The following is a 10,949-nucleotide window of genomic DNA, read 5'->3' on the forward strand; positions in this document are numbered from 1 at the left end:
CTAATTAGGTTTATATGATATATTAAATGACGTGAGAAGAATTGTCAAATAAGAAATGATGCTAAACCTTCTTATGTTATATTTGTATGGGTACATGTTATTAATATAAGTGTTCTAGAAATTGTATGAAATTCCCAGAAATTGGATATTTTTTGGTATAATGTTATTAGTCATATTCCAATTATAAATGTTATAATGTTGTGTGTCACAGAAATAACCAAATGTCCTTATCAATTCCATTATAATAAAATCTCATCAGATCTTTAACCATGGCCATTTTTAAGTCTTTTGTCATTTACAGACAGCTGTTTTACTCTGATGGCTTTGCAAAAGTGCTTCTTCTTCAAAGAGGCTCATGAAAAAGACCCTACCAAGTACTTTTGAGTACTTTTGCTACCAGATTATAAGGTGTTAAATCTTTGGTGCATATTTCATACGTAAAGAAGAGTACACTTGACATTTTTTTTAAACTGTATTGGGGGGGTGCTGGGTGGCTCAATTGGTTGAGCATCTGCTTTTGGCTTAGGTCATGATATCAGGGCCTTGGGATCAAGTCCCACAATGGGCTCCCTGCTCAGCAGGGGAAGGGGTGTCTGCTTCTCTCTCTCCTTCTGCAGCTCCCCCTGCTTTTGTTCTCTTTCTCTCTCTCTCTCTGTCAAATAAATAAGTAAAATCTAAAAAAAAGAAAAAAGATTTTATTTATTTGACAGAAAGAGAGAGTGTGCACATGAGCAGGGGAGAGGGAGAGGGAGAAGTAATCTCTCCACTGGGCCAGGAACCCAATGTGGGGCCAAGACCCTGGGATCATGACTTAGGCTGAAGCCAGATGTCTAACCAACAGCCTCCCAGGGACCCCTTGACATTTGGTCTTGTGCTAATGTTGGAGACCTCAAAATAAAATTGATCAGGAAGAGAAGCAGCTGATATCAAAAGGTATATATCCCTTCCAAGATGCTGTATCCAGAACATTTCTTTCCATTTCTCTTCTCATCTCTGACCATCTCTTTCCTAATTCTTGACAATTTTTAAACTATAAACATCTTTATGATTAAAAAAAATTATTATGTTATGTTAGTAACCATACAGTACATCATTAGTTTTGGAGGTAGTGTTCCATGATTCATTGTTTGTGTAGAACATTCAGTATTCATTGCAACATGTGCCCTCCTTAATCCCCATCACTGGGCTACTTCACCCCGCCCCCCCTGAAACCCTCAGATTGTTTCCCGGAGTCCATAGTCTCTCATGGTTCATCTCATGGTTTATCTCCCCCTCTGATTTCCCTCCCTTCAGTTCTCCCTTCTTTCCCTTAATGTCCTCTGTGCTATTCCTTATGTTCCACATATGGTTCTTTTGTTCACCTTTCACCTTGCTCTAGTCTGGAAAGAGAATGCCATTGTTCACATATATCAGGCCATCATAAAAGGAGTTCATAAACTTGTCTGTTAGATTTGCCATGATGCTGTTGATCCTATAGCTCTGTCTGTCACAAACTTCTCCCTTATTTCTATTGCCTCCATTTCTGTGAAACAAATTTGGCCTCCTCTATGCTGTGCTACTCCCTAACCCTGGGTGTTCATTTCCCTGTCTCTGGCTAATAAGCCCAAACCAAGAGAAACTTGAATCTAGGCTCTGTATAAAGAAAGGGACACTAGACAAGGGTGACCAGAATAAAACTGTCTGTGCAGTTTACAGACCCTTAAATTGTATCAGCTTCCAAGGCTGGCACCTTTCCAGTCAAGTCTTGGTTGACCGCCCTGAATTCCACTGTTCAACACCCTTCACCACAGGAAGTATCTCTCTTGGCAGAGCCTGTATTCAACCTATGTACATCTTTATCTATGGAGAACTTGCACCCCCTAATGCATCGGCCCTTCAGTGTCTAAATATATGGAAGGTGGCTGTAAGTTATGGTCTGGGCTACCTAGTCTAGTCTCTGACTGTCCACAGTCAAACTGAGGCTTCACATTGGGCTGCACCTGTCAAACCACACTACAGACTCAAACAGGAATTACCAGGAAGTATTCATGACTCAGGTTTTATCTCTTTTGACCAATCTTTACTATCTCAGGTGGGAGTTAGTGCAATGAAGCTGTGGTTAGAAATTTATCACTTACTGTAAGGGAAATATCAGGGTCTACATCTGAGGCTGTAGCTGTCAAGCAGAGATCATGGAATTTGCTTACTAAAGTTGTCTTAGACAAGAGAATAATTCTTGATTCTTTCCTTGCTGAGCAGGGAGGTGTATGTTCTATAGCCACTACCTCTTGTGCTTAGATAAGTAGTTGGGGAAGCTGAGATACAACTGAGTGAAATGGTTAAACAAACCGTTGGCTTAAGCAGATTAAACCTAACTCTGGGTTATTCTTTGACCTCTTTGATTTGGCTTGTTTGGGTCACGGGGACCTTGGCTTTGGAGTACCCTCCAAAATTTGGGTCTTCTTTTTCTTCTTTTTTCTTCTTCCTACTTCCTTCCCCTCCTACCTCCTTCTCCTCCTCCTCCCTTTCATCCTTCTCCACCTCCTTTTCTTCCTTCATCTTCTGGTTTTATTTTTAAGTAATTTCTACACCCAACATGGGCTTGAACTCACAACCCCAAAATCCAGAGTCACATGCTCCACCAACTGAGCCAGCCAGGTGCCTCTGGGTATTATTCTTATCATCATCATTATAGTCTTTCTGGTGCACTATAGTCTCTCAAAGATCTTGAATATATGTCTACAACTGCTGGACTGATGGGTAGTCTCACTGAGATTAGAACTCCAAAAGGAATATGAAGAAAATGGTCATCTATAAGACTATGAGGCCAGGGCGCCTGGGTGGCTCAGTGGGTTAAGCCGCTGCCTTCGGCTCAGGTCATGATCTCAGGGTCCTGGGATCGAGTCCCACATCGGGCTCTCTGCTCAGCAGGGGGCCTGCTTCCCTTCCTCTCTATCTGCCTGCTTCTCTGCCTACCTGTGATCTCTGTCTGTCAAATAAATAAATAAAATCTTTAAAAAAAAAAAAAAAAAAAAGACTATGAGGCCAACTTTTGTCCTGTGGATACTACCCAAAGACCAAAACAGATGACAAAAGCAGTGACTAGGAGTAGTGTTCTAGCCTTAACATTTGATCACAACTCTCAGTAATCTTGGAGTCTGATCAAAAGGGGAGAACTGTTAAAGCAAGCAGATTAGACCCAAGGCAGGCTCACTGATGGTAAATCCCATGTCAGCCAATCAAAACTTAACTAAATTTCTGTGCTGGGCTCTCCAGAGAAGGAAGACTTGGATTAGCCAGTCAGTGCTTGTCTTCTCCGCACAAGTTACCTGACATGGCTCCAAGATTCTCCTTTGCTCCAGGTAAGGAAAGTAACCCTGCCTTAATAAACTAGCAAATGACCGGTATAACTTCTTTGTAAAAATCTGTAAGAATCTCTTACCTTATATAGCTCTTTGGAACGCCTTTCTATCTGCTAGATTGGATGCTGCAAAATTAATTAATTACCAAATAAGAACAGAAAGAGCTTTAAAATTTACTCAGTTGAATTTTGTTCTTTAAATAAATAACTTTAATTTATAGAGAAAATAGTAGAGGAGGTAGTTGTGAGATTAGAAAAATAAAATAATCTTGCTATAGTTTTTTTCTTTTTTGAGTTGTAGGAGGTATTTATTTTTAATTTATTTAATTTATCTTCCTCTTGGGGTGCCTGGGTGGCTCAGTGGGTTAAAGCGTCTGCCTTCAGCTCAGGTCATGATCCCAGGGTCCTGGGATCGAGCTCCGCATCAGGCTCTCTGCTCAGTGGGGAGCCTGCTTCTTCCTCTCTCTCTCTCTCCCTGCCTCCTTCTCTGTCTACTTGTGATCTCTGTCTGTCAAATAAATAAAAAAATAAAAAAAGTTTTTATTAAAAAAATGAGACTATGGACTCTGAAAAACAGTCTGAGGGGTTTGAAGTGGCGGGGGGGTGGGAGGTTGAGGTACCATGTGGTGGGTATTGTGGAGGGCACAGCTTGCATGGAGCACTGGGTGTGGTGAAAAAATAATGAATACTGTTTTTCTGAAAATAAATAAATTGGGAAAAAAATGCAAAAAAAAAAATTGTCTTCCTTTCTAATTTTGTCTCCTCCTATTTTTTCCTCTCTTCCCTTCGATCCTCTCTTTTGTTTCTTAAATTCCACATACGAGTGAGATTATATGATAATTGTTTTTCTCTGACTGACTTATTTCGCTTAACATAATACCCTCCAGTTCCATCCACATCATTGCAAATGACAAGATTTCATTTTTTTGATGGCCAAGTAGTATTCGATTGTATATATATCCCTTTTTCTTTATCCACTCATCTGTTGTTGAACATATGGGCTCTTTCTATAGTTTGGCTAGTGTGGACATTGCTGCTATAAACATTGGGGTGCAGGTGCCCCTTCAGATCACTACATTTGCATATTTGGGATAAATATCTAGCAGTGCAATTGCTGGGTCTGTTTTAAACCTCTATACTGTTTTCCAGAGAGTCTATACCACCTTCCATTCCAACCAACAGTGTAAGAGGGTTCCTCTTTCTCTGCATCATCACCAAATTCTGTCCATTCCTGACTTGTTCATTTTAGCCATTCTGACTGGTGTGAAGTGGTATCTCATTGTGGTTTTAATTTGTATTTCCCTGATCCCAAGTGATGTTGAGCATTTTTTCATGTGTCTTTTGGCGACATGGATGTCTTCCTTGGAGAAATATCTGTTCAAGTCTCCTGACCATTTCTTGACTGGTCTTCTGACCATTTCTTGATTGGATTATTTGTCCCTTGGGTGTCGAATTTGATAAGTTCTTTATAGATTTTGGGTACTGGTTCTTTATCTGGTGTGTCATTTGCAAATATCTTCCAATCTGTCAGTTGTCTTTGGTATTGTCAGCTGTTTCCTTTCCTCTGCAAAAGAGTTTTATCTTGATGAAGTCCCAGTAATTCATTTTTGTCTTTGGAGACATGTCTAGCAAGAAGTTGCTACAGCCTAGGTCCCAAAGGTTGCTCCTGTGTTCTCCTCTATGATTTTGATGGATTCCTGTCTCATATTTAGTTCCTTATTTTTTTCTTTTTTTAAATTAATTTTTATTTTTTCAGTATTCCAAGATTCATTGTTTATGTACCACACCCAGTGCCCCATGCAATATGTGCCTGCCCTAACACCCACCACCAGGCTCACCTAACACCCCACACACTCTCCCCTCTAAAACCTTCAGTTTGTTCCTCAGAGCCCACAGTCTCTCATGCTTCATCTTCCCCTTCGATTTCCCCCAATTCACTTTTCCTTTCCTTTTCCTAATGTCCTCCGTGTTATTCTTTATGCTCCACAAGTACGTGAAACCATATGATAATTGACTCTCTCTGCTTAACTTATTTCACTCAGCATAATCTCCTCCAGATCCATCCATGTTGATACAAAAGTTGGGTATTCATCCTTTCTGATGGAGGCATATCCATTTTACACAAGGACCATATCTTCTTTATCCCTTCACCTGCTGAAGGGCATCTTGGCTCTTTCCACATTTGGCGATTGTGGCCATTGCCGCTATGAACATGGGGGTAGAGATGGCCCTTCTTTTCACTATATCTGTATCTTTGGGGTAAATACCCAGTGGTGCAATTGCAGGGTCATACAGAAACTCTATTTTTAGTTTCTTAAGGAATCTCCACACTGTTTCCCAAAGTAGCTACACCAACTTGCATTCCTACCAACAGTGTAAGAGGGTTCCCCTTTCTCCACATCCTCTCCACCACTTGTTGTTTCTAGTTTTGTTAATTATGGCAATTCCAACTTGTGTAAGGTGATATCTCAATGTGTTTTGATTAGAATCTCCCTGATGGATAATGATAATGAACATTTTTTTCATGTTTCTGTTAGCCATTTGTATATTTTCTTTGGGGGAAGTGTCTGTTCATGTCTTCTGACCATTTTTGACGTGATTATCTGTTTTGTGAATGTTGAGTTGGAGGAGTACTTTATAGATTTTGGATATCAGCCTTTCTCTGGAGTGTCATTTGTGAATATCTTCTCCCATTTTATGGGTTGTGTCTTTGTGTTGTTGACTGTCTCTGTTGCTGTGCAGAAGCTTTTGATCTTGATGAAGCCCCAAATGTTCATTTTTGCTTTTGTTTCCTTTGCCTTTGGAGACATGTCTTGGAAGAAGTTGCTGTGGCTGATGTCGAAGAGGTTACTGCCCATGTTTTCCTTTAGGATTTTGATAGATTCCTGCCTCACATTGAGGTCTTTTATCGATTTCACGTTTATCTTTGATATGGTATAACAGAATTGTTGAGTTTCATTCTTCTACAGATAGCTGTCCAATATTCCCAGCACCATTTATTGAAGAGGCTGTCTTTTTTCCAGTAGATATGCTTTCCTGCTTGCTCGAAGATTATTTCACCATAGAGTTGAGGGTCCATATCTGGGCTCTCTACTCTGTTCTAGTGGTCTATGTGTCTTTTTTTATGCCAGCATGCCAGTACATGCTGTCTTGGTGATCACAGCTTTGTAGTAAAGCTTGAAATCAGGTAACGTGATGCCCCCAGTTTTGTTTTTCTTTTTCAACATTTCCTTAGCAACTTAGGTCTCTTCTGGTTCCATACAAATTTTAGGATTGTTTTTGCTCCAACGCTTTGAAAAATGCTGGTGGAATTTTGATCGGAATGGCATTGTAAGTATAGACTGCTCTAGGGAGTATAGACATTTTAGCAATGCTTATTCTTCCATGGAATGGCCTTCATTCTTTTCGTGTCTTCTTCAATTTCTTTCACAAGTGTTCTGTAGTTCCTTGAGTACAGATCCTTTACCTCTTTGATTAGGTTTATTCCCAGGTACCTTATGGTTCTTGGTGCTATGGTAAATGGAATTGATTCTCTAATTTCTCTTTCTATAGTTTCATTGTTAGTGTATAAGAAAGCAACTGATTTCTGTACTTTGACTTTGTATCCTGCCTCATTACTGTATGAGTTCTAGTAATTTGGGGGTGGAGACTTTTGGGTTTTCCATATAAAGTATCATGTCATCCGCAAAGAGAGAGTTTGACCTCTTCATTGTCAATTTGGATACCTTTTATTTCTCTTTGTTGTCTGATGGCTGTTGCTAAGACTTCCAATACTATGTTGAACAAGAGTGGTGAAAGTGGGCATCCTTCTCGTGTTCTGATCTCACGAGATCAGCTTTTCCCCATTGAGGATGATGTTCGCTGTGGGTTGTTCATTGATAGAGTTTATGAAGTTGAGGAATGTTCCCTCTATCCCTATACTTTGAGGAGTTTTAATCAAGAGTGGATGCTGTATCTTGTCAAATGCTTTTCTGCATCAATTGAGAGGACCATGTGGTTCTTCTCTCTTCTCTTATTGATTTGTTCTATCACATTGATTGATTTATGAATGTTGAACCCCCCTGCATCCCACGGATGAATCCCACCTGGTCATGGTGGATAATCTTTTTAATGTACTGTTGGATCCGATTAACTAGATCTTGTTGAGAATCTTGGCATCCAGATTCATCAGGGATTTTGGCCTGAAAGTCTCCTTTTTGGTACGGTCTTTGCCTGGTTTGGGGATCAAGGTAATGCTGGCTTCGTAAAAGAGTCTGGAAATTTTCCTTCTGCTTTAATTTTTTGAAACAGCTTCAGGAGAATAGGTATTATTTCTTCTTTGAATGTTTGGTAGAATTCCCCAGGGAATCCATCAGGTCCTGGGGTCTTGTTTTTTTGGAGATTTTTGATCACTACTTCAATCTCGTTACTAGATATTGGTCTATTAAAGTTGTCAGTTTCTTCCTGATTCAGTTTTGGAAGTTTAGAGGTTCCTAGGAATGTATCCATTTCATCTTGGTTGCTTAATTTATTGGCATATAACTGTTGATAATAATTTCTGATGATTGTTTCTATTTCCTTGGTGTTAGTCGTGATCTCTCCCTTTTCATTCATAATTTTATTAATTTGGGTCCCCTTTCTTTTCTTTTGGATTCATTTGGCCAGTGGTTTATCGATCTTATTGATTCTTTGAAAAAGCCAGCTTCTAGTTTCAGTGATGCATTCTACTGTATCTCTAATTTCTATCTCATTGATCTCTGCTCTAATCTTTTTTTTTTAAAGATTTGTTTTTATTTATTTGACATAGAGAGCAAGATCACAAGTAGTCAGAGGCAGGCAGAGAGAGAGGGGGAAGCAGGCTCCCTGCTGAGCAGAGAGCATGATGTGGAGCTTGATCCCAGGACCCTGAGATCATGACCTGAGCCAAAGGCAGAGGCTTTAACCCACTGAGCCACCCAGGCACCCCTCTCTGCCCTAATCTTGATTATTTCCTTTCTTGTGTGGGGGGTTGGCTTAATTTGTTGTTTATTCTCCAGCTCTTTAAGGTGTAAATAAAGCTAGTGTATTCTGTATGTTTCAATTTTTTTTGAGGGAGGCTTGGATGGCTATTTCCCCCTTAGGACCGCCTTTGCTGTATCCCTTAGGTTTTGGACCAATGTGTCTTCATTCTCATTGGTTTCCATGAATTGTTAAAGTTCTTCTTTGATTTCCTGGTTGATCCAAACATTCTTTTTTTTTTTTAAGTTTTTATTTATTTATTTGACAGAGAGAGATCACAAGTAGGCAGAGAGGCAGGCAGAGAGAGAGAGGAGGAAGTAGGCTCCCTGCTGAGCAGAGAGCCTGATGCGGGACTCGATCCCAGGACCCTGAGATCACGACCCGAGCTGAAGGCAGTGGCTTAACCCACTGAGCCACCCAGGCACCCCGATCCAAATATTCTTAAGCAAGGTGGTCTTTAGCTTCCAGGTGTTTGAGTTCCATTTTCAAAGCATTGTGGTCTGAGAATACACAGGGAATAGTCTCAGTCTTTTGGTTTGGTTGAGCTCTAATTTGTGACCCAGTATGTGGTCTATTCTGGAGAAAGTTCCATGTGCACTCAAGAGGAATGGATCTTCTGTTGTTTTAGGGTGGAATGTTCTATATATATCTATGAGGTCCATGTGGTGAAGTGTTTCATTCAAAGCTCTTGTTTCTTTATTGATTTTCTGCTTGTATGATCTATTAGCGAGAGTGGTGTGTTAAGATTCCCTACTATTAATGTAGTCATAGCAATATGACTCTTTATTATTATTAAAAGTTGGCTTATGTAGTTGGCTGCCCCATAAATATTTACAGTTGTTAGGCCTTCTTGGTGGATAGACCCTTTAAGAATGATGTAGTGTCCTTCTGTATCTCTGACTATAGTCTTTAGTTTAAAATCTAATTTATCTGATGTGAGAATTGCTACCCCAGCTTTCTTTTGATGCACATTAGCATGAAAGATGCTCTTTCACCCCTTCACTTTCAGTCAGGATATGTATTTAGATTCCAAATGGGTCTCTTGTAGACAGCATATGGACAGTTCCTGTCATTTTATCCAATCTGCAACTGTGTGCCATTTTATGGGAGCATATAGGCCATTTACATTGAGAGTGATTGTTGAGAGATACGTTTTTATTGACATAATATTTCTATAAATTGTCTCTGTGAATTTCTGTTCTATGACACTCTTGGGTTCTTTCCCCTTAATATTTTTTGTAGTGCTGGCTTGGTGGTCACATACTCTTTTAAACCTTGCTGGTCTTGAAAACTATCTCTCCATCCATTTTGAATGTCAGCCTTGCTGGATAAAGTTTTGTTGCCTGCATGTTCTTCTCATTTAGTTCCCTGAATATGTCTTTCCAGCCATTTCTGGCTTGCCAAGTTTCTGGGGACAGCTCTCACATTATTCTGATGGACTTCTTCTGTATGTAAGGAATCTCTTCCCCCTATCTGCCCTCAGAAGCTCTTGTCTAGGATATGATTTGTGAGTTTCACAATGAAGTGAAGTGTCTGGATGTCTTTCTAGATTCGCTGATCTTGGTGCATATTCTTTCTGCTTCTAGGACATGAACGCTGTTCCCTTCCCCAGACTGGGAAAATTTTCATCCAGAATTTGTTCAACTATATCTTCTAGTCTTCTCTCTTTCTCCACCCCCTCAGGGATCCCCAAAATTCTGACATTGGAATGTTTCATGGCATCATTAATTTCCTAATTCTGTTTTTATGACTTCTAAGCTGTTTGTTCCATGCCTCCTCCTAATACTTTTTCTCTATCAGTTTGTCCTCTAGATCACTAATTCTATCTTCTGCCTCAGTTACCCTAGCTGTTAGAGTATTTAGATTAGATTGGATCTCATTGATAAGATTTTCAACTTCTGCCAGGTCAGCTCTCACTTCCACCCTTAGAGATTTTATGTTGTCACTGATGGTTTTCTCCAACTTAGCCATTGCTTGGATAATTGTTACCCTGGATTCCCTTTCCAACATATTGTTTATGTCCATATCCGATAGTTCTGATAGAGAGTCTCTGAATTTTTCCTCTGTTGAGTGTTCCTCCTCCTAGTCATTTTGGTGAGAGGTTGTTGAGGGGATGTATAGCTGAATGTATCAATCAAGATCCAGGCAAGGTGCACCCTGGAATGTCTCAGAGCAATTGGAAGTCACCACCAAAAAGAAAGGAAAAGAGAGAGAGAGAAAACCCAGCCAAAATGAGCCCCCAAATTAAGATTTATAAGGTATATTAACAAAAATGGAAACAAAAAACTTTCAAAAGTAAATAACAGAAAAAAAAGAAGAACCCAGCCAAAATGAATCCCAAGAAAAGGTTTATATAATACCAGAACAAAAACAAATACACAGAAATGCTGACAGAAGAATAAGATGGGAGGTTGGTTATAAATTCTCGATGTGGGCGAGGAGAGTTATTTTGGTTCTTCCTGGGTGTATCTTGGTATCTTTGTTAAAGGACTCAGCTTTCCAGAGATAAAAGGGAGATTAAAACTGGTTTCTATATAGAGGTAGTATTGAATAGAGAAAGAAGATTACCTTGAATCTTGTATCTATATGTATATTTTAAAAAGGAAAAAAATAAGAGAAAAAGAAAAACACC

Source organism: Neovison vison, chromosome 8, assembly GCF_020171115.1.
Source record: "Neovison vison isolate M4711 chromosome 8, ASM_NN_V1, whole genome shotgun sequence".
NCBI classification, from domain to species: Eukaryota; Metazoa; Chordata; class Mammalia; order Carnivora; family Mustelidae; genus Neogale; species Neogale vison.